Source organism: Elgaria multicarinata, chromosome 3 (assembly GCF_023053635.1).
Source record: "Elgaria multicarinata webbii isolate HBS135686 ecotype San Diego chromosome 3, rElgMul1.1.pri, whole genome shotgun sequence".
NCBI classification, from domain to species: Eukaryota; Metazoa; Chordata; class Lepidosauria; order Squamata; family Anguidae; genus Elgaria; species Elgaria multicarinata.
In genome coordinates, this window is record NC_086173.1 from 43844852 (window position 1) to 43869470 (window position 24619).

At 44.5% G+C, this 24619-nt stretch overlaps 1 protein-coding gene across 2 annotated transcripts in view; it reads right to left on the reverse strand.

Annotated features, from left to right (window-relative positions):
* CDC42EP4 (CDC42 effector protein 4) overlaps positions 1 to 7141 on the reverse strand; it is a 30543-nt gene extending 23402 nt beyond the window's left edge. For both annotated transcript variants that reach the window (XM_063120069.1, XM_063120070.1), the window contains exon 1: positions 6981 to 7141. The gene's annotated coding sequence lies outside the window, so the exon portion shown is untranslated. The remainder of the gene's footprint in view (positions 1 to 6980) is intronic.
* Between the last annotated feature and the right edge of the window lie 17478 nt (positions 7142 to 24619).

The following is a 24619-nucleotide window of genomic DNA, read 5'->3' on the forward strand; positions in this document are numbered from 1 at the left end:
GGGGGGGGCTGTCTACTGCTCTTTAGGCTCTGAACAATCATATCCAAGATCCGGAATGTGCTGCTCAGCAGAAACCCAATTGTGTCAGCAGAGCCTGAGCCATTTTAAGTGACCATCCCTCAGGCACAATAACCTGTGATCATAATAGTCAGGAAAATCATTACGTGAGCACTCAGGACCCTGATCACAATGGAAGTAACTCACGGCAGCCTAGGATCTCCTACCTCTCCAGGAGATTAAACCTGGCCATTGCTCAATAACATGTGGTATTTTGTTTTAAGGCATGCATAGCTATAAAGCACTGACCAGTCAAGCATTGCCAGGGCAGCCCAGCTGCAGAATAGCTTACTCAGTCAGGAAACAGTGCATCAGGCCCAGTAAGGCAAGCCATCGCTCCTTGCTTTTTTTGATGGAACTGTTCCAGAAGAGGCAAAAGCTGAGGATTCCAATTCAAATGGAGTTCCTTTAGGACTTACTTTGCAAGCTAAACAAGAGTCAAATTATATTATGCTAACCTGATACAGCAGTTACTACCAATAAAATCCAACATAACCCCTACTTAGAGTACACCCATTTACATGAATTTATTTATTTATTGCATTTTTATACCGCCCAATAGCTGAAGCTTCCTGGGCGGTTCACAAAGTCATGAATGGGACTTTAGCTAACCAAGATGAAGTTGTTTCATTAATTTTAATGGGACTACTCTAAGTAGAACTTCCATTAGATTTTACCCTATATTTACTAGTAAAGAGTTTAGGAAAGCAGGGTGAGGAGGGGAAGTAGCCCACTTTTGGAGACTGGTACACAGTATTAGCATATGGCACATTTAACACAGTCATGGATTTGGGAGAAGCAAGAATACTGGCCATTGAGTGCTTGAAACTAGGAGCAAAAACCATCCATATTCCTTCTACATTACCAGCATGCCAGGCTTTATGCTAGACAGAATGAGATTCTCAACCAGAATGAAGTTTCCAGTTCCTCAGCTATCCAACAGAAGCTAGGCATCCGTGTTACAACAGGGATGAGTAATTTCAGGTGGACTGGGAGCCAATTACTGTTAGAGCAGTAGACAATGGAATCAGTTACCTAGGAAGGTTGTGGGCTCTCCCACATTAGAGGCATTCAGGAGGCAGCTGGACAGCCATCTGTCAGGGATGCTTTTAGGTGGATTCCTGCATTGAGCAGGGGGTTGGACTTGATGGCCTTGTTGGCCCCTTCCAACTCTGCTATTCTATGATTCTATGATTCCCCCCACCCCAAGTGAGGCTTCCAAAAGGCACACTCTTGGTGCGACCCTGCTATCCAAAATGGCTTGAAAACAAGCTAACCTTTTCCTTAGCAAGCTTCTCTAGTGGTTTGCTGTCAAATTTCACAGATTTCCAACCACCCCACATTGTGTGTGTGTGTGCGTGCATGCATCCATGTGTATGCATGTAATGTAGACAGGGAGTCTGCATTACATGCACGTTGCCCATCTCTAGTCTACATCAACAGTGGACAAAGTTTAGCAATTATCAGAAGAGCCCCAACGCTAGGAGTAGTGCTGCTTTCCCAGGAACATAAGGTATGTGCTAGTGCACGCACACACATTGTTTTTAACACACTGCAGCTGGGTTAGCTGCATGTAGAAAATGGATTGGTGGTCGAATTGGGACTTTGGTTTATTTGTTAACGGTTTCTTCTCAAGATAACCAGACTCTTCTAGCAGAGGGGGTGGGGTGGGGTGGGGAGAATGACACCTATTTCTTATCAGGCCCCAGGAGTTCTGGCGAGACAGAAAGTAGACTGTTAGCACCAGTTTGAGTTTCTTGTTCATCTAACAGTAGCTCTCTCCAGCGACTTCTGCAAAGAGGACTATTGAGAAGGAAAGACACAGCAGTCTTGTGCCCTAAAAGACGCATGCAGCACCACTGAGCTGCCACATTTAGTAAAAGGTTTATAAATGCCATATTAGTTTATTTTATATCCTTCATTTAGCATCTTTACTGGAGCATGACAGCCAGTATTGGCCAGCTGGGTCTCTTCGTTGTCATGAAACCCTCCTTTCACGAAGGTATTTTTCCTGAGATTGCCTTCTTCCCTTAACGAAGTTGACAGCCAAGCTACTTTGTCAACCAGGAGTTTGCATTTCTCACCATCTCAACTAGAAGGACTAGCCACAAGCAGATTTAAGAGTTCAACCCTATTTGCTAACTAATATGTAGGCACCAGGGCCCATGTTCTCTCTTGCTTGGAACGTACCTCCAGCCATTTACAATTTCTAGCACCAAACATTACAAGGAAAAAGCAGCTTTATCAGCATACATTAGGAAGTTGAAGGACCTGTTTGTCCTGCTGCCACTGCTTTTGAGGAGAAATGTCCACTCCTAATTGGTTGGCAGAGCTACTGGAACCATGAATTCAAACTGGAGGGAGAACAGAACAATGGTAGGCCAGAAGATGCTTCAACAAATCCAGGCAGATGTTCTAGATTTAACTATGCTAGCTTTTATAGCTGCCTTGAGGGATGTTTTAACTAGGCATGTGCTCCGCTCCGATTAGAAGCGCAGAAGCAGGAGCGAATTGGCCTGCTCCGCCTTACCCAGAGGCGGAATAGAAGCGGACCGCGGACCCCTAGAAGCAAGGCGAAGAGAAGCGCCCATTTTTCGGAGCTCCTCTTTCAGGCGGACCGCTCCGATCGCCATCTTGAAACGTTTCGCCCATAGGATTGCATTGCGGAAAAGAATCGTGGATAACTGGGTTGTTTTTGAAGCTATCGTTCTGAAAATTCTTGTGCTCAGAGAGTCGTGGATGGGGGTCATTTTGAGACTACTCTCACCTCTCTGCGTCGTGTGGTTCGCATGCTATATTTTTTAAAAAATCAGGTAAACAAACATTACAAACAGGGACAGCGCGGGTCAAACGGCGGCTTTCGCCCATAGGATTGCATTGCGGAAAAGAATCGGGGATAACTGGGTTGTTTTTTAAGCTATCGTTCTGAAAATTGTTGTGCTCAGAGAGTCGTGGATGGGGGTCATTTTGAGACTACTCTCACCTCTCTGCGTGGTGCAGGTCGCGCGCTAGAATTTTTTAAAAAACAGGCGGGAAAATACCTTTTTCAAAGGGCTGAGGGGCAGAGTCAACTCCCGGTCATGATCACATCATCCCAAAGTTGGAGGAGGGGATAGGCAAAACGGGTAACTTGGGATTCTGGGAAACTTCTCTTTCTTAATCTGAACGGACTTTTCCCAGTGTTTTTTAAAACAGAAGCCCCACCAAATGCACAAACACAACCTGAAATCATATACTATGCCAATAATAAGAGAGCACTGCTACCCACCCTAACTTTGGGGAACAACTGAAAAGATGTGGTGCAAGGGGATGAGCTCCCCTAGGGCATCCCATGTGGATGTGCCCCCACTCTCTCCTGTACTTGGAAGGCCATCAGAGCCTTCCAAAGAGAGTAACCCGGTGGAGCAATGCCTATCATGAGTTGAAGTGAGCGGTCTACTTCTCTTAGTGGTGGAGCAATGCCTATCATGAGTTGAAGTGAGCGTTTACTCCTCAGAGCTGTTGGTGAAGCAATGGCTTTCATGAGTTGAACTGGCAGCTGCTTCCCCCTCCCCTGGACATGTCCCCCTATTGCTGGTAAAAGACAGATATAGCATTTTTTAAAAAGTTCTTCTTGTTGTTTATTCAGCAACACTGCTGCTTTTAATTCCACCCCTCCTTTGTTTATTTATTTATTCCATTTTATATGCATTACTGGCTTATCCTTGGCTCACTTCCTTATGCCCCCAGAAATGTCTGCTGCCTGCCTGCCTTCCCTCCCTCCTCCCCTGCCCACTTCGCAGGGATGTTGTGTGTGTGTGGCTTTGACTCAGGGGAGAAGTCCTTCCTGCGCTCACTTAGAGTTTTGGAAGTTCCAAATCCATTTTTCAAGTGTAGAAGAAGATTCATTTACATTGATCTCTACTCTCCAATTCATGGCATGTTGGGATTTCCTTTGAAATGGCCCCATTGAGATGTCTGCAGGTTTAAGCCCCGCCAAAAATCAGGGGATGATGGGACTGCCTTGAGTCTTGGCATGCGTGTATCCCTGGATAAGCTTTCATGGTGGTGAGTTTGAGGTTTCTAACGTGCAAATTGACGGAGCTATGGAAAGGGGTGTGAATGGGGTGCCTGATTTTCCTAAATTCCCCAAAAATCAGGGGATGATGGGATTGCCTTGAAACTTGGCATCCGTGTGTATACCCCCATGAGGTGTCATGGTGCCAAACTTGAGGTTTCTAACTTTCACAGAAAAAAAGTTGTATACTTTTTTAGCTTAATGCAAGCCTATGGGGGGGGAACGGAGCTCCGATCCGGAGCTCCGAGCGGAGTGGCCACAGGTGGAGCGGGGGCGGGGCGGAGCGGGCCGATCCGCAAATCGCGGATCTGGAAGAGAAGCGGAGCGGGGGGTCCATGCACACCCCTAGTTTTAACTTTTCTTCTGATCTCTAAAATACTAGATGGAGGACAGAATTCAAGACCCTCCAACCACAGCTCCCACTGAGATGGGAATCCTATGCGCACTTTCTAGCAAATAATTTCCATTAAACTCTATGGAACTTTCTTCAAAGTAAACACACACACACACACACATACACAGGCTTCATATTCCCATCAACTTTGGAAAACTTAAGGCAGTCATTTGGATTTAACTTTTGTTAAATCCAGATTGTAGAAACATGCATCACTGCTCCTTCTCTCTCATCCCCAATGATTTCGGTCAAAATCACAGAGTTCAGTAGGAGCAACAGAAACCACCAATATTTAAACCATTCATTAGCACCCCCCTCATATACACAAAAGGCTGTGTGTGTGTGGAAGGAACCCAAGGGGCTTCCTGCCTAAACATTTGGCGAAGTCCTGCCACTAGTGTTAAAAAGGGCATCCCCGCTTTGACACAAATCACACAATTCAGCTGGCAAGCCAGGTACACAGGTTTATTTTGTAAGAGTGAAGAAAAGACACCTTGGACTCAGCCTGGAAAAGTTAAAGCTACAGTTAACAAAATCACACTTATCCTTGTCTATTGCAGGTGGAGCCACTCATACTGAACCTGGCAGGGCAGCTTGAAATTTAAGCAAGGCAAGAGGGAAGAGAAGCGTAACCCTAGCAGTTCCCTTTGTCTGGAATTCTCCTTCGTGAAGCTGAATTTCAGTAAGTCAGATTGCTGCCTCCCTCCCTCCCTCCCTCCCTCCCGATCAGACAGACACCCTGAAACAACCACAAGGAGCAGCACCCCATCACTGTCCCAATGTTAAAAGTGAAATGGAATACTACAAAAGGGGGGGTCCCATAAAACTGCAAGCAGTAAGTAGGCTAAAATACACATACACACACACACACAAACCAGGCCTTGCCACTGTTGCTTTAAGGAGAACCATTTCGTTATTAAGTTGGCTTTTTGTTGGTTTGATAAACATGCTGCTAGTGTTTCCATACCTCCAAGCAGCAAACTTTTGAAGTGGCTGCCAAAATCTAATCTACTAGGCCACTCACTCATTGCCAGTAGAGACAGAAAAGAACGCGCAGAAGGCTTCAGAGCCAAGCACGCGGCATTTCCTCTACTTTAGCAAAAGCAGAGAGACCCCGCAGGGAGGGCTACCTGCCCGGTGCCCCTTCGCCAGACCAAACTCAGCACAATTGGGATCAGAAGTAACCTCCCTCCATTTGGAACCGCACAAGCTATTCCAAACACGTCAAAACTGCCAGTGCGCTGACCAGTAGAAGTTCTTGATCTCCCACTAGGGGAAAAGTTTCCCACGCTGATCCACGCAGCCGCGGGGGGGGGGGGGTAGAGCCGGAAGAGAAGAGATTATTTGTTTGGGCTTCTCTTTGTTTAGGTTAGAAGTTGCCAGAAAGAGAGAGCTTTATCCAGCTGCACGTATACCGAAGCGAATCCAGGGATCGGTCGGCTTGTGTCTACCCGTAACTCTGTGGCTGGTACTTTGGTCTCTGCTCACAACACACAGACGCTGCTGCAGTCCTCATCTCCAAGCCGAAGCCTCCATTCACAGGTTTTTAAAGAGACATGCCCGCTTCCCCACCCCCAGACAATGGGAAAGCCTTTCTCCGAAAAGGCGGCTCATGGGCATATTGAATCGCCTATGCTCTCCAAACGCCAGTCCCACTCAAGAGGGGAACAGCCTCCGCTCCCCCCCCCGCCCCAAGTAGGATGTCATTCAAAGCAAATCGCGATTCTAATCGATTCTTTCCCCCATGCCGCCCCTCCCTCCCCGCCCCTCGCTTTCCATTCCTCCCATGCCGAGCTACATTGATGCGAAGAGAGAGAAATGGGGAGGGGGCGGACAACCAAGCGGTTGCAGATGCACTCGCCCCTTCCAGGTTACAAACAATGCGCAGCTCTTCTAACGTAAGGAGGGAGCTGCAGAGCTGCGGCACACGGAGCTTCGCGAGGGGTCTTTGTTCACGGAGGGTGGGCTGCGACGGGAAAGCTCTTGTTCTTATTTAGGGAGGGTTATGTCCCCCCACCCAAGCCCCAGCTTTCTCTTTCTTTCAAAATAAATAGGAATCCCCCCACAACCGAGAGCTTCATCTGTAAAATAAAATAAAGGCATTTGGAGGGCTTCCAAATTGAACAGAGCCTTTGAGCTAACCGAGAAGACCAAAGAAGGTTGCAGAGACGCGCCTCTCTCTCTCTCTCTCTCAATCTTTCCAAGAAGAAAGGGCAGGACACTCCCTTCCCGCAAAATCCCCCCTACAAAGGGAAGTTGAGCAAGGAGCAGCAAAGGGAAGTAGACAAAGATCCATGTCACAAACCACTGCCCTTCGCCTCCGACGGGCGTCACATTCACCCTATTTCTGCCCAGTTCCTTTCCCGTTCACACACACACTCCGCCTAATGTCCGCAAAACACCTGGCCCTGGACCGCCACTCCGGGCGCTGCTCAGAGGCTACCCAGGAACCCACTCCCTTTCCAGCCGTACCTTGTCAGAACCCCTCGGCCTGCTGGGAAGGAGCGCTGCTTTGGCTACCGGCTCAACCGCTGCGTGGTTTGGCCGCTCCCATATTCCCATCCCATTGCCCGCGTCTACGGGGCTCCTCCGCTCGCGCTTTTCCCTCCGGCTTTCTCTCTTGCTTCAAACTGATCAACCCCATTCTCTCCCCGCCCCCTCCGCCATCAGTCACTTCTCCAGCCGTGACGTCATCGACCCGAAAGGCCAATGGGAAGAGGGGACGTCATCAGGCTAGCCCAGGTCTCCTCCATTCAAAATCTGAATACCTCGCCCTGACTCTTCCAGGTTCCGCGGAGAAGGAAGGCGGAGTGGCAAAAGGGACTAATCCACGTATTATTCAGTCCCCTCCGGGGCTTTCCTAAAAGTTCGTGGCTGTCAAATTATAAGCAAGCGAGTCCACGTCGGGCGAAGCCCTCTGCAGAGATGCAAAAACCTTTGTCGTCATAATCAGCGGGTCACTGACTCAGAGAAAGGCGTAGGTTTTGGATATACGGATGGTCAGCCGGCTCCTGCAGTTAAAGGCCATGATGAACAAGAAACGGACGGGTGGGTTGCGCGGAGGAGGAGGCTGCAGGCGGCAACCCTAGATTCTGTCGCTTGGGAATAAGCCCCTCTGAACACAGTGGGACGTACTTCCTAGTATGCGTGTACAGCATTGTTTACAAAGTGTTATCTTTCCAGTCCACAGTTTCAGGCTTTTTGCAGCAATTGCTTACAATTGTAAACCCTCTTCTTTCCTATTAATAGTAAGGACTAGAAAAATAAAATAAAAGTAAAAAATAAAAATGAGGTTCAGGAGATCTTGACCGTCTCCCAGGACTTTCCATTAGAAGCCTGGCAGTGCATCCTATGCGCGTCTACTCACAAGCCATTCCCACTGAGTTTAGTGGAGCTCACTCCCAGGTAACTAAAATATTTATATCCTGCCTTTCTATGAATCATAGGTACAGTGCCTAAAAATAAAATAAAAATACAACCCTCCCCACCAATAAATAAAAAACAATAAAGAAGCAGGTTTAAAACAGAACAAAGTAGTAGATAAAATATTAACAATCTAAACAGTAGTGAGAGTGTTTGGTTTCCTCAGTTTATTAGCAGGGACAAAAACCTTGGAATTTTTTTTAAACAAATAAGGTATTATATAAAAGTTAATAATACATAATTGCAAACATTACAGGTCCTTGAGATTGAATTGTCCATTTCCCCCCCAAATCTGAGGAAAATGGAACATTCCCCATATTTGGAGTTTCAGCTACCAAGCAATCTTTTACAAACTCTAAAGAATATAATGCCATCTTAATTTTTCCAATCTTTTTTTCTCTCTCTGGGTGAAAATTGTTGTTGTTGTTAATAATAATAATAATAATAATAATAATAATAATAATAATAATAATCTTTCAGAAAAACCGTGACACTGGTAGGGAATGCTAGTCTACCCTGAAATCATTTACATATTTCATCACACAGAATACTCTGCTTTCTGTATTCCTAACTTTCCAGTTACACAATATAGTCAGCTGTTTGAATATTCAATATGAGAAGTTGCCTGTGCCACCAAAACTGCTTCCAAATAAATAAATATATGAAATGGGAACACATGCATTCATCTGGGCTCGTCTTCTTATTTTGGACTCTACGGTTGCAATCTTATACCCACTTCTCTGGGAGAAAGCCCCATTGAACTCAATGGGGCAGACTTCTGTATGAGGGACATATAGGATTGCACTGCAAGTTATCTTGGGTCAATTGCTCCTTTAGTATGGAGGCTAATGTTTGTTATACTACTGTCTATCTACAGACCAAGCCACCGGCAAAATTGAACTCAGAGGCTGGAGGAACTTCTGCTTATTGCATGCTCAGCCAACACTTCCCCTGTGTCTTAGTGCTAGTCTTGTGGCATTTTGCCAAAAGTGCTCTATATTCTTCCATCTCCACTTGGACCACAGCCCCCTGGTGATGGTTAAAAGGGAATCCCAATCTGATGTGTCATCTGATGGAGAAAGCTTTTATTGCTCCCATCTGTGCCTCCAGTAGAGAGAAATTCAGCTGTCTGCATTAACACTAAGGTTGATTCTGAAGAGGAATGTGTCATGCAAATGACATGATTGCAAATTAGGATTCTGTTTGTCCATTGAAAACATGCTTGACTTGAAATGCAGGTTGATACATATCCAGTCATGGAGGATATTGACAACTGAGATAATATCACGAGAGCATAAGAACTGGTTTAATGGATCAGGTCAAGGCCAGGGTCAATCAAGTTCAGTGCTTGTTTTCCAACAGCTGCCAGATGCCACTGGAGGACTCAGAAATCAGGCATGAAAGTGGTGGATTTCCCCTATTGTTTGTTCCCAGTATCTGTGATTCGGACGTATACTGCCACTGAATCTGGAGGTTCCACATAGCTATCGTGGTTATGGGCTAATCTCCATGGGTTTCTCTAATCCTGTTAAAAGCCACCTAAACTACTAAATCTTTAGTGAATTCCATAATTCTGTGATGCAACAAGATGGTCAGGGAAGTCGTATAATTTTGATTGGAATCCTACACACTCTGTTGTTGTTGTTTATTCGTTCAGTCATTTCCGACTCTTCGTGACTTCATGGACCAGCCCACGCCAGAGCTTTACTTGTCCTATATGCAACACCAGCTAATTTGAACCAAACCTACATAGCCTAGATGGCTGCAGTGTGCCCAGGCACCTTTGGAAGATTGTCTGTGTGAGACAAGGCAGACAGGAGAGATTAAGATCAATCTCCTGAGCTGGGCTGGTGGAGAGATGCTGGATGTTAGGGAAAGACCTAAAGGGTATCTGAACTTGGCAGGACAAGTGTGCAGTGAAGTTGAAAAGCTGCCTGCTGGGCAGCAGCCAGTCTTGATAATCTGCCACTTGGATTTGGCAGTGAGAGCGCATACAGGCCTGGGGGCATGGAACCATTTTAAGATCCCTATCCATGTAGAAACAGTGAGGATGCTAGCCTGCTGCAGCCAATGGTCTACTGTAGAAAGAGAGTTTTGACAGTCCTTCAAGATCCCCCCTCACTCAGATAATGTCTTTGTTTTAGCTGCCTCTAAGACCACAATGGAAAAGAACAGGGATGGAAATAATTAAACCATGCTATCTCCAAAAACAAACAGATCAAAACAAGCCAGACCTCTGGATGCCTCAGAACAATAACTGGGCCAATAAACAATTGCACAATGGTGTTATCTAATTAGATGTAATTGTAGCCCAGGGAACTCTTTTGGAATGACAGGACCTACTAAAGGTGAGTTTTCTTGGTCTACGAAAGGTGCGTTTTCTCCTACCACACTGACATACAAATATTTTAAAGAGAGAGGGAAGCAGTGTTCGTTCTCTGTTTTATCATGCCTCAAGTAATGTATTATTAAATTTCAAATAGGTATACTTTAACAACACAATTCATTTATCTAAGTGCTGTCAGAGAGATCTGAAATAACTTGGGGAAATGCAAATAGGAGCTCTTATTTACATAGAGGTTCTGAATGTGAGGGATTGGTGCTGAATTCAAATAATTTTGAGTTTGGGACCAGCAAGATAAAGACAAGGGAGTTGCAGGGAGTGCAGTTGCTGTACACCTGTCATCTTTGTAGGAAGGCAGCCTACTAATGAGAAGAGAGGCTGCCAACTAATGTACATACTGTAGGTTAACTGTGGAGACCCCCATGCTGCTTTTATGGAATGGAGATCTATTTGGCCTTATATGTAGTATATTCCTATTTCAGTGTTAGGCTTTATTTTCTTCTGTTTAGTTTTAAGTTGTTGGATTTGGTCATTTTATTCGTACTTCTGTATCGATTTATTTGTTATAATTATTTCTGTTCATTTGATATGTTGTGAGCAGCTTTTTCTTATGGAAATATTGTGATAAAGCAGTAGACTTGATTACAGATGGAGGAAGAGGTTTTGAGAAGAGGTTCTTAACCTTTCTAACTCTGCTTTCCCTCTTCTCAAACATTCTAAAGAAATCAATCCATTCTCACAACCCATCTTGTAATCCCATTCTCAGAACCCAGTGTCACCATCCAGAGAACATGGCCTCTCTTCTAATTCAAGCAAGTCAAACTAGCTTCAGTTATTTTTAATTTCTTCGCACCCAGATATATAGCTGCTCTCAATGGAGAGGAAATAGTCAACTCCATGGATGGTAAATCCGCGGCTGCCTTTGGGTGACACAGAAATGCCTCTCCGTGAAGAGGACTACCTTCTCTCTGTGGAGTTGTTGTCTTCCCCCCACACCTGTAGTTCCTCCCCACCGAATAGCGGTGCTGGTTAGTGCTTACCTTACTGGTGGTGCCATTATGGGGGAGGAACAAAGAGTGGAGGAGAGACGAGGCGTTGGATGAATCCCATCGGCCAACAGGGACAGGGCTCCAGGAATAAGTACCAACAGAGCCCTGTCTCCTGTTGACAGGAGAAGAGATTCATCCACCACTGTTCCTATGCAACCAGGGCACTCCCCTGTCAGGGGAGGTGTAGCGCCTGTGGTTGTTAGTGAGGGTCCTGTGGTTGTTTGCTGGAGGGGGGAATCGAGTGCCCTGACATGTGAGTAGACTGGCCCCAAACCTTCCTGCTGCAGAAGCAGGAGTCTTAGGGATGGTCTCCTTGCATGTCAGGGTGCTCGATTCCCTGCTTCGGTGACATCAGTGCCAAGCCACGTAACCCAATGATGTGGCTTGGTGCTGATGTGTCTTCAGTTGCTGCCATGGCAACAGGGCAGGGGCCGGCATTTCAAGAGCCGTCCCCTGCCCTGTTGCCATGGAGATTGGGGTGCTGGAGTGACACACAAGGTTCGTAGCTGCTCCTGTTATGAGTGGCTCTGATCCCAGGGCATTTGCTCCGCCCGACCTTTTGCCTCAGCTGAGTGGCCATCCAGTGCAGGCAGGTTTGATCATCCCATCCTGCCTTCAGCCTCAGCACTGGATGGCCCTTTGGCTGAGGCGAAAAGGGAGGAGAGCTGATACCCAAGGATCAGAGCTGCTCATGACAAGAACAGCTATGAACCTTGCATGTCGCTCCAATGTTGTCAGATGGGTGTCTGCTGCAGCAGGACATTTCATGTCCAGCTGCAGGAGGCATCCTCCAACCCAATCCATTTGCGGATCGCTTCAAGGGGATGGAAGGGGCTCCTTCTATCCCCTCAAGGCGATCTCCAGATGGAGTGGGGGGAGGGCTTTGGACATGCATGTCCCTGGCAACTTGTGGGGTGGCACAATTGGCGATACCCCCCCAGGGATGGCATGTTCCTGTGCAGGCAAACATTTCAGGAGTCCCGATTGCCCGGCCCCACCAAAGAACAGGATGATTGGGGCTCCTAAAGTGCTTGCTGGCACTGGATTATTTTTCCTTGCCCCTAGAGCCTTGCAGGGCTAGAGCAGCCGGGTTTCTGCCGCTCTTGCCTCACGACTCTGTGGATAGGGGAGAATAATCAACGGAGCCTGCGAAGCAATGGTTGTTGGGATAGTCAACGGAGCAGCCCATTGTGTTTCTCCATTGGCTATTTTGGAAAAACAGTCAACCATCAGTTGTGTGTTCCCCACCAGATGACACAATAAGCAACCCAACTGACAATTGACTACTTAAACAACCATTGCTTATCGTGTTGTCTGAACCCAGCCAATGCATCAATTCTCATGATTTTTAGCTGAAGGGGATCTTAAAGGTACCTACTCCAAAAAATGGTTTTTGCAAACATATCACGCTGGACTGCTATAATGTAGATAACTGCATTAGTGAGACCCCAGACTACAGAATAGATAGCTTAATGATTATAGATCAGTAAAAGCAGTGAATAGATATGTGAAGTTTGAGCCGGCCAGGTTCCTGAGTCATTCACTTTCCTCTTCCAGGCAGGTAATTTGAGGTGAACCTTCTAGATAGTTGTGCCTGTACAATTATATTTTGACGGTTCAAAGCATTTGAATTATTCAGATATGCTAAAAAAGATCCCATCTCTTTCCCCTCCTCCTTCCCTCTTTCTTTGGAACTTGCTGATGCCACAAAAATCCAACGATCGCCTCTGGTAATTGCAGCAGTTCCTGAGACTCATTAAATTATCTTCCAGTTTTAGGATGGAGTCTTCTGTCGGGGTATAAAGGGAGATGTGGCGTCTTGACGAGAAGGGCCCTGGTGCAGGTGAAGGGAGCTCTCCGGCTGGTCAAATCAGATTTCGTCTTGGGGGATGTGATGTGATGTGTCAGGTGCTGCGCTTCAGAAGATCTAAAGGAACAGCCATTCCTGGTACCTTCATCATTGCCAAAGGAAAAATCTGATTATGCTGCCAGAGGACTGTCAGTTGTTTTGTTCCCTAACAAAATGTGAGGATCACTACAAAAATCCATTCTTCCCATCTCACTAGCAGTGCTGAAAAAGCCAGCCATGCTCCTGAGTTACAGTAGGCTTCTCTGTAGTGCCCTCTGATCAGAGAATGGCCTGTACAGCAATTCTGGAATACATCCAGTTTTCCTAAAACAATTTCACCAGATGCTATGTTGGACAGCAGGGATGTAAATATGATTGCCCTGATGCCATTCTCTTACATACCAATATACACACACTGGAAAGTTCTGAAGACTCTCCATCCTACTTGCCATATTTATATCCTACACTTTCTCAAAGGAGCTTAGTGTGGCGTACATGAGCGTTCCATTACAACAACTCCATGAGGGAGGCTAGGACAGTGATTAGCTCAAGGTTACCAAATAAACAACACTGCTGAACCTTGTCTCTTTAGTCCTAGTCCAACATTTGAGCTACTCCATCTCACTAGTTCTCATCCTAGTGCGCTTCAGTTGGCCACTTTTTCCCCAACAACTTAGTTCTGGAATGCCAGCAGCGCTTCTTCCCTCATTCTGCAAACCCAGGTGCTTTATGCTAAGAAGACCATGCAACTGGGGAGATGTGAAGCTGTATCTTTTTTGAAAGTGAGCATGATATGTAGAAATTCAGGTGAAACTCATTAGGTGGCACTGGGCCAATTGCTATCTCTCAGTCTGTTTTACCTCACAGGGTGGTTGTGAAGGATAGAATGTTGCAGTAAAATCTTTGGAGGAAAGGTTAGATACAAATACAACAACAGGGGCACAAACAAAAAAGTCTTTTACACTGTTAGCCTTCTGTCCCCTTATTTATTATTAAATTTCTATGCCACCAAATAACTGAAGCTCTTTGGGCTGTTCACAACAATTAAAACCATAAAATACCTAGAATGGGTATAAAATACAAGTCTTTTCTTTTTAGGAGTGTAGTCTTTGAGGGGCCAGTGAGTGTATTGTCCCACCTAATAACTTAAAAAACAAGAACATTGGCCTTTACATTTGTGACATGAAAGCTTCCATTAAAAGAATGAGAGCCTTGTTATAATAAGGACATTTCTGGTTAATAAAAAAATAAATAAAAGATCAGTGGCAGCTGTTGTCCCCTAAAAGCAGAAGAGATCCAAATTCCACCCACTTGACCCAGCAAATCTGGCTGTTCAAAATTCCCCTTGGTTCAGGAAGTACTTTTTCCAAGTACGATGTCAGTTTTGTCATGCTTAGGTGAGCCTGTGGGGAAGAATCCCGCTTTAGTTGCTATGACTGGATGGATATTTATTTTCAAGACCCTTTGAAGTAGCCCCTGTAGTACTAGGGATGTGCTCCGCTTCTAATTGGACTGGCGAATTAGAAGCGGAGCGGGGGGCTTCGCCTGCCCTTAAGGCGGAGGCGAAGAGGATTGGGGGGCCGGCGGAGCGTGGCGAAGAGGATCGAGGTGAAGGCGGATCCTTCGCCTCAATCCGGAGCTCCGCCGGAAAGGTAAGTGGGGTTTACCGGGCCCTGCCGCTGTCGCTCATGCGGCGACAGCGGCAGGGCCCGGTAAACCCCCTCCTCCTCTCCCTTACCTGCGTCCGTCCATGGTCCCTCGGCTTCTTCAATTGAGCCCGCGGTTCAACCAGGAAGTCTAGGCCACGCTTGTGGCCCAGACTTCCTGGTTGAACCGCGGGCTCAATTGAAGAAGCCGATGGACCGCGGATGGAGGCAGGTAAGGCCCCCCTACCCCTTACCGGGCTCTGCTGCCGTCGTCGCCTGGGCGGCGACGGCGGCAGGGCCTGGTAACCGCCTGCCCTCCTCTCCCGGCCTTACCTGGCGCCACTCCTCTCCACTGCGGAGCTCTGATTCAGAGCTGGAGCTCCGCGGCAAAGAGGAGTGGAGTATGGGCGGAGTGGTGCGGGCCGATCCGAAATTTTCGGATCGGCCTGCGGGGCGGAGCGGGGGGTCCGTGCACACCCCTAATCTCTACCACACAGCCTAGAGTCAGATAATCCTCATTCTCCCAAATAATGACGTTCCATTAGAGAGGTACAGTGAGGAGCTAAGAATGTTTCCAGTCTTTATGGAGTTACTTATTGCAAATGCAATACAGGAAGTGGAAAAGAGCCTTTTACAAAATAAGCTTTGTGTTGATCAATGTGGCTCAAAACATTTGATTTGCAAATGTGGTAAGTTTAAATGCCATTCTTGAGATGCCTCCCGGTAGAGAGTTTGTGTCAGGGGTGCTGATTCAGCACACCTGGGATCCAAATAACACTAAGGCTGTGCTTATCCCTGTCAGCCCAAGGAGATAAGGAACTAGCAGGATTAATGAAGGTGACACAGTCCCGAAGAGTGAGTTTTGTGCAAAGTACTACGAGTTCTTCTTATTTTATTGGAGATAAAGGGTGAGGGAGATCATGGGCATTTACCTCACCACAACCCACTCATAGGAACATAGGAAGCTGCCGTATACTGAGTCAGAACCTTGGTCCATTTAGCCCAGAATTGTCAACACTGACCGGCAGTGGCTTTCCAAGAGTTTCAAGCAGGATTCTTTCCTAGCCCTATCTGGAAATGCCTGGTATTGAACTTGGAACTATTTGCATACAAAGCAGGTGCTCTTCCACTGAGCCATGACCTTTCCTCACTCACTCCTTGGGCTGCTTAAATTTATTACATTTGAAACTTTCTCTTGCTCCAAGGAGCTAATGTTTTATCCTCACAAGAATCTAATAAGGTACATTAAGTGATTTGGCAGTTAGGAATCAATTTAGGGGATTTCCTGTATCCCAAGCCCAACATCCCATGGACACTTGTGAAAACATCCCACTAATTTGTCCCAGTGTAAGAATATAACCAGGGGTTCATTCAGTGTGGTTAGAAATGGAAGCCAGCCATTATTTTCAGTTGCCCACTTCCCCACCTCACCTCTCCTCTCTTGAGTCCTCTAATGCACATGTAGAATTCAGAGTAGGGGTGGAGGTTCATCTCTCAATTTGAACTGAGTTTCAAATTGCCACTTGCCATGAACCTCACAAGGTGGACTTTGGCAAGTCAATATTTCTCAATTGAATGTATCCTAATTGGGTTTCTGTGAGCATAAAATAATATTCTCTCTCATGCTTTACAAGAGACTGATACATTATTGGGCACCTGTCTCCAAAGAAATCCCCATGGAGGTGACTCTGGAGGCCTGGCAAGAAATGCAGCTGTCTGCCATTGAATTACCTATCACTACTCAGAACAGATATCTTGACTGAATAGGAAATAAAACAACATATATGTTTATTTCAGAAATAAGATTTCCCACCAATTAAAATTAGCTGTAGGTGAATCCACTCCAAGACAGAGGAATGTATTTGATATACTCGCTAGCTCTCTCACACATTTTTAAAATAACATGAGTAATCATCAGAGAGAAATCTGACCTGTTCCAAATTATCTAGAGCTTAAGCAGCAGAAAGAATTCTGGTCCATATTAAATTCAAATCAGTATGAAAGTGCCTACTACGTTGTTGATACTCCTGGAATTGTGGCAAATGATGGCCCAAAGAGGACACTCTACCCAACCTCAGTGTACGTTCCATGGATCAGTTGTGCATTATTGGTGCATATCCACTTTAAGTCTAACATTTTTGGTAGAGGAAGACCCTTAGTTTCTTAGGCTTCATGGATCATTTTCCATTAATATACTAGCAACTAAATGCATTTATGAGAACAAACAGTGATGGGTAAAGGTGGGGTGGGGTTAGGGAAGCCATTTTCCATCTCCCATAGCTTCGATCTTGGTGCTACCCCTGCTGCTTATGAGATATTTGCTGCCTCTTTCCATGCTTGAGAAAGTGGTATGCTGATAAGTGACTGCCTTTTGCCCTAGGGAGATACTCAAGTCACAGCAGTACAAAACTCAGCAGCATTGTCAAGGCTGATTGACTCCCAGTGGTCTGATCCTCAAAGACAAGGAGCTCATCCCACTCCTGTTACTGAACTCGCCTTTAAGCACAGGCAGCTGAGCGCCTGCTAAAGCCACTGACAACTTAGTTGTATGAAGCAGTGATGCCAGCCATTGCTTTCCCCCTCACATACCACTTTCCCTACAAGAGAATATAAACACAAAATAAAACAAAAATGAAGTTCTGTTGAAGTTTAATGTCCTCCAATTATAATGTCCTCCAATTATAAAACTAATATGATAGCCTGATATTAGCTATTTATGAGCAATATTCTAATTTCCTAACACAACGTCCCATCTCACCTTGAATATGCTCTTTCATTTTCATCTTTATAACTTGGAAGGTTTTGCCCTGCTGTTGGGAGGAGGCATAGATGAGTGGAAGAGCAAATGTAGAAAATTCCAGATTCAATCAATCCACAACATCACTAGTTAAAAAGATCTCGGATATTACGGTTGGGAGACCATTCTGAAATGGGAAATACACAGAAATGGGCTGTATGGAGTGATGGTCTGTCTCAGTATATAAGGAAATTTAATATGTTCCCCTCCATGTGATAAAAACTTGCACACGTGTGTGTGCCTTCAGGTGTTTTCCACAAATGACACTAAAGCTGCAGTCCTATGCGCACACACCTGGGAATAAGCCTTGTTGAACATTGTGGGATTTACATCTAAGTAAACATGCACAGGATTGGGCTGAATGAATGCCTTTATCCCAGAAAGAGTCACTTGTGAATGCTAATGAGACAGAAAATGGTGGTGGTGAACCATTTTTGCATGGCATGTAGATGTATTCAAGAAATGCAGCTTTTTAAATTCAGTTTACAGTGCTGTGAAATGCATAATTGGAGATAAACATTGCTTGTAGGAATAGATTTTGTTGTAATCGGAGGACATTTATTTCCTCACTTGCCACAGGAAAGGTCCATTGATATGTGTCATAAAGGCTGTGCTTGTTCACAGTGTAAGCTTGTGCTTAATATTTTTCAGTAGCCTTATGTGTAGGGTCAAGTTTCTCACACTGTTAACAATGGGGATTAAGTGACATGTGAATTCATTGCTGCTTCATCTTAGGCCATTGCTAGACCTAAGGTTTATCCCTGGATCGTCCAGGGGTCAAACCTGTTCATCTAGGTGACACACAGGGGATCCAGTGCTCAGGCATGGGCGAACCCTGGATGATCCCAGGATAAATCTTAGGTCTAGCTGTGGCCTTAGTGTCGAAGCTAGAACCCAGAGCTTTCTTGGAGAGTTACTGCTTCACTGCCATAGATGCTCATGCAACTATGCCAGGAAAATATCCTACCTTTTATAACATGAAGCATATGCACACAGCCAAACTGCTTAGTAATTGTTTCATAGCCTCTATTGGCTGCTTCTCTAAGGGTGTCTATGACTGTGCCCACTGTGGGCATAACAAATGGGCCAGTTACATTCTAGGATTCCATCCCTTTCCTATTCTTATCATTCACCTGTGGCAATATTTTCTGATTATTGTGCCAAGCAGAGCTAAAGGACACTTTAAACATTGCCAAATAGAGCTCAATCTCTGTGTAGGGAAAAATGCCAATTTTGTGAACTGAAGAGGCCTTTGCAAGTGTAATTTTCTGTTGTGGCCTGGCTCAAGGCAGAGCGGGGAACAACTGGGGAGTAAGGAGCTCCCAGCCTTAGTTCCTGTCCATAGTGTTGGGCCCTGCCACATGGCTCACCAGAGCCCCATACATGCACGGGTCTTTATAGGGGGTTGCAGCAGGGCTCCCTACAGCACATCTGCCCCAGGCCCCACAATTCTCTGTACTGCCCTGTTCTGCCCAGGGAGTTGGACTCGATGGCCTTGTAGGCCCCTTCCAACTCTGCTATTCTATGATTACATCACTGTTCCTATGAGATATAACACAGATGTTCTCCTAGATAGGTATTTCTTTCTTTTTAGGAAAAAGTCATGCATGAACTACACATGGGTATTTTCATGGGGGCTTTACTTCTTCCTCATCTTCATTACCAACTGAGCTGTCATGTAAATCTTCCACCAGGGGAAATCTTCCACAAATAGAATAACACTGCTGATCATTTTTCAAAGTTCTTCCAAATAAAATAGAATTCATAGTATGGGTTCAACCATGTCTGCACCTGATCTTAAGAGAACTTGAAATGTTGGAGCAGTTGCTTTTAGCATTGCTATTCAACATGGTGATGAAAGCACTCCTTGAATCCATTTCATTGCCTTTGTCAGTGGTTCAATTAAGCTGCAGCTCACTTTGGTCTAACATTAATAGATATAATATTCTGGCATCTCAGGCTTGCATTCCTCTTTCTTCCTGCTAGTTTTCAACTTCTGCAGTGCTTCCTCTCTCTAACTTGGCAAGTTTCCCTTTCATCTTTTCCTCCTTCTCCCCCTAAATGTTGTACATGAATTTATAATTTCTGTTAGGCTGACCTCACCTCAATGCCAAGCTTCCTCATCCCTCCAGTCAGCACAAACCTAACTAGCTCTTTCTCAAATTGTGACCACCATTTTGAATGGTATATACCCAGGGAGGAAGGGGTTGAGATGAATCTCATACATTTAACACCTAATCCACAATTTCTCCTCATCCCTCTAACTATGAAGGCTGGAAGGCTTGTTCTAGGGTGACCAGAGCACCTGGGAAAATCCAGAGACCTCCTCCGAAACAATGCGACTCTGGAGCAACTGGCGCTCAGTGTCCATTTACCGGGAAATGGGCGTCCCAGCAGTTTGCTTTGCCTTGCTGTCTCATCTTAAACATAGAGCTATGTCTCTGGGAAAACATGTGCATTCCATACAAGAGCATGGGCAAAGAAACTGTCAGTACAGAGAATGTGGCTTTTTATTTAAAAGTGGGCGTGGGGGGAGCAAGATACCAAACCCAGGTTCTGAAAGCTGGGAAAGAGCATATCTCCAAGCAAATGGATGAGGGGGAATATATCTTGCAAAATAAGCCCACAGCAGAGTAACCTAATGGACAGCTAGCCACAGATATGTTGCCATGGAGATGGAAGATGCTTAGTACAGCTGCTGAGAAACTGTGGGGGAAGGGGAGGCCTTTACATGGCCTCTTGGTGGGCTCAGGATTGCCTTTCCAGCTCCTTTCCCCTCCCCCACTCCAAGCTCTTCATATGAGGGTTAATCCTTGTGGCAGCAGCAGGCGACAAAATCTTCCATCCTAGCATTGGGATGTGTTTATGCTGAGGGAAGGCTTTGCCTTTTTTTCATAGCAGTATCAGTAGGAAAGGCCTTACAGTCTGATTCCAGCTGCTAAACCCCATAATACAACAAAACATTGACAATGAATCTTCAATATCTGTGGCTCCATCCAACTCACACTATGACACAAAAAGAGAGCTGTGAATTTTAATCTGAAGCAATCGTCTGGCATGTAACCTTTGCTGTCAGAAATGTTCTCTGCTCTATTCTTATAGAAACCTCCTCAAGGAGAAAAAGTCACTTAAAGTTTCCTTACAGAGGTTTAGAAATGAAATGGGGATAGGGATGCTGAGGGAAATACACATAGGGGTATATTTGCATGTTCATCCACCATATAAATAAATAACTGTGGGATTTCTGTATGCACAAATCCCTCATATAGGCCCAAGCTGCTGTTTTTGGTGATGTGTGGTATGAATATTCATGTCACTAGAAATGACAGTAAATGTTTTACACATATTATGTATAGATTTTGTTGTTTTCCCCACAATATGAAAATAACACAAGTCTATGGATTGTTTAAGGAGCAATCCTATGGGCCCTAGACTATGCGGCAGGGTCTTGCTATTTACTGTTTTACTCTGTACAGCACCATGTACATTGATGGTGCTATATAAATAAATTAATAAATAATAATAATAATAATAATAATAATAATAATAATAATAATAATAGACATTTTCTGAGGGGCCATAGGATACTGGGAATTCCCCCATCCAAGATGTAATCAATAGGACTGCACCTTTCTATGCACTAAACTAGACCTTCTACTAAAAATGGCACTGAAGGCATCATAATAATCAAATACAATAATCATCAACAAAAGTTTTTTAAAAAGCAGAAACAGAAAAGTTTACTGACTTCTACCTTCCTAGAATCTAATAAACTTGATAGAATCAAAGGTTACCTCCTAAATGTGGGAACATTTCATACACCACACAGGGGGACACCTGAATTTGCCATCCAATGTAAAGTTTTCCGACTGATGTACCTGTAATATGATAACATTGGTATACAAACATGTGCTTGTCTCATGCATACACAGTAGGTGTGCCTGCAAATATGTGTGTGAAGTGGCTCTCATTGCCCAGGGCTTTCTGAAGAGGCAGCATGGTTATAGGAAGGGCTGTGCTGGAATGCTATCTTCTATACAAGTACTGTTGTTGTTGTTGTTATTATCACACAAAAGGTACAAAAACCTTGTCCTAAATTGAATCAACATTGCTCTATCCATTTGGTGATTAGGCAGGCAAGGGTTAGCTATTCACTATCATATTCTGCGTCTTTTGGCATCCTTTTCACAGCTGGTTGTATCTCTCTGACTCTCCTGCAGTGGTTGCCAAATTTACATAAAACCTGCTTTTGTACATGGTGTGGATGATAAGTTTTGGCATGCACAGTTTCTCCTAATGAAATGTTGTGTCATGGTGTCAGATAAAATGCTACTGTGAAAATGGTCCCTTCTAAACATCTATTGAAGGACCTAACTACCCATGAAGAATATCCAGATGCTTCTAAGTTATGGATAGGCAACTGGTTGTTCCAAGATCAAATTCAGCCTCATTGTCTTCTTTCTGTTCTCCAGCAAGGTCCCTGGGCCTGAGGATACCCCCATTTGCACACCAGTTTTCTTCTAAGAGGAAAGCAAGGCCCACATTTAGAGGCAGCCTCTACCAACTGACCTGCATCTGCCATTTAGCCAGTGATAAAAAGAAAGAAAGAAAAGGAAAACTTGACATCATCACATCACCATTTTTCTGCCCCCTCTTTCTCAGCTTCATTGGCTGCCACTTGCAGGAGGCCCTAACTTGATTTCATGCTGGCGATAGGAAGAAGAGGATTGTCATCATTTGTATGTTTCTCCACGATTACTGGGACACAAGCAAAAGGCTTTTTTAAAAAAAACAAAAACAAAAACACCCCAACCTACTTTCCTATATACCCCAGCTGCTCAGTTCTGGTCTGCAGTAGCTTTCACACAGGAGTGCAAGGTAAGATAATGCGGAAACGACCCTGCCAAAGTCAAAAGACATTTTTTTCCAGACAGGCCTTTTGCTTCTAAGCTGATTTGCTACTAAAGTAGTTTTTAATCTGGCAGGTGCTGCTATTTCTTTCTTATTAATGTGCTTTTAATGGATGAGTTTTAATTAGAACTGTGTTATTTTATCAATATTTTATTGTTAGCTGCCTTGAACATTGCTGTTAGTGGAAAGGCAGGATATAAATGTATTTATTTCTCTTTCTCCCCCTCTTCCTTCCCCATCTCCTTTTCCTGGTGAGTCATTTCTTTTTTAGATTGCAAGCCTCGGGGCAGGGACTGTCTTTTTGCTGGTTGATTGTATGCCACTCCAGGAGCCTTTTTTGGCTGAGGAGCAGGGTAAAAATAGGATAATAAATAAATAAATAATGCTAAGTGGGTATGGTTAGAGGAGGAGGGTTAGGGCTATTAGACTAAAACCAGCAATACCTGGAAGATATTTTTCTACTTAAAACCACTGCCAATCTCTTCAGTACCTCTAAATTTGATTTCTTCACCAACAGGCAATTGCTGCACACCCTTCTTAAACTAGCTTTCTATCATTGGGAACTGTCATTCTTTGAATAAGGCAAGGCATGCATCCCCTTGATTATGACAGCCATTGCCCCCTTATCCTTTGGAAGGACAGAGTAACCCTTTAGCCCTGTTCCTTAATGGGTCTCTCTTTAGTAGGTTTCAAACTTGCCAATTAAATTACCAGTAACCAAGGCAGCTGCTCAAGAGAAGCCTTTATTACCTATTTCCTGGCTCTGAGTTAATCTCTTTCAAGTGAGCAGCCATATTATCCTGGTCCTCATATCAATGGTTAATTAAATCCCAGTCTGCAGGGTGCCAGCTGGCCACTTTCCCCTCTCAATAACCTCTTGCTAACACTGGTAGGTTAGTAATGAGATTGTTATTAGAATGGGAGTAGGCCTCATAATACATGCAATTAGTTCTATTATTAAAATAAATAAATAAATCTTTAAATTAATAAGAACTAGGAAGAGGCTGGAGGGCAATACAAGTGAACACACAGACTAGACAGCTGAGATGGGCTTTCTTCACCTATCTTGTGAGTAAGCAGACAAGTTTTAGCTTCTCCCTCTCACTGTTTGCCTCATCTGCCAACCTATTCCCATTGACTCATATATCTGAGTTAATTTCACATAGGCGGTACTCAAGAAGGTGCTTGTCTTTCAGAAGTGTACCCCAAAATTATTGTGTAAGGAAGGGCTTTTATGTCAGATTACTGTCTATGAGGTGGCTCCCACATGCACATAATCACATAGTTTCTTATGTGTGATGACTGACTCCACTGAAACACTATGGAGATTGAGGAAATATGAAAGTTCTGCCTGTTAAATCTGTGATGACTTATTCATACTTGAAACACATCCCTTAATGCTATAGAAAACACATCATGAACCAGGTCTAAAACATAGTTTTGTTATTTTTACATTCAGCATCTTCTAAACTTTCTCCATCAAGAAAATAGCTTTGCTTGGGCGCATACGTACCTTCCAATTACTTTTTATTTCTTACATGTAAGCTCCAGCCCACCAGTTTAGCAAGGGTACAAGTGAATGCACTCATATTCTATGCTGCAGGACATCACCAGCCTCTAAGAAAAATAAATAAATCACATGTATATTTTGGGGTTACAGTGAGATGAATGAAGAATGTGCATACATATTGGGAATTGTGCACGTTCACACAAAAACATGGAGGTCAGCATAAATAGAGCACTATGCATTGCTTCACAGGGACTCTGCCAATGTGTGGAGTACCATTTATGCCAGCGTTCCCCAAACTGGTGCTCTCCAGATGTGTTGGACTGCAATGCCCATCATTCAGGTTAATGGCTATCCTGGCTGAGGATGATGGGAATTGTAGCCAACACATCTGGAGCACATCAAGTTGGAGAAGGCTGATTTATGCTATCAGTTTATACATTTTTTCAAGTCTTAACTTGAACATACACAATGGTTTTTAGGCACATTCATCATTCAAGGCACATATACACATGTAATATTCTTCTACATGAGGCATACGGAAAGCCCTTAATTTCTTTGTCCCTTTTCAGAATTGTTAGGCTT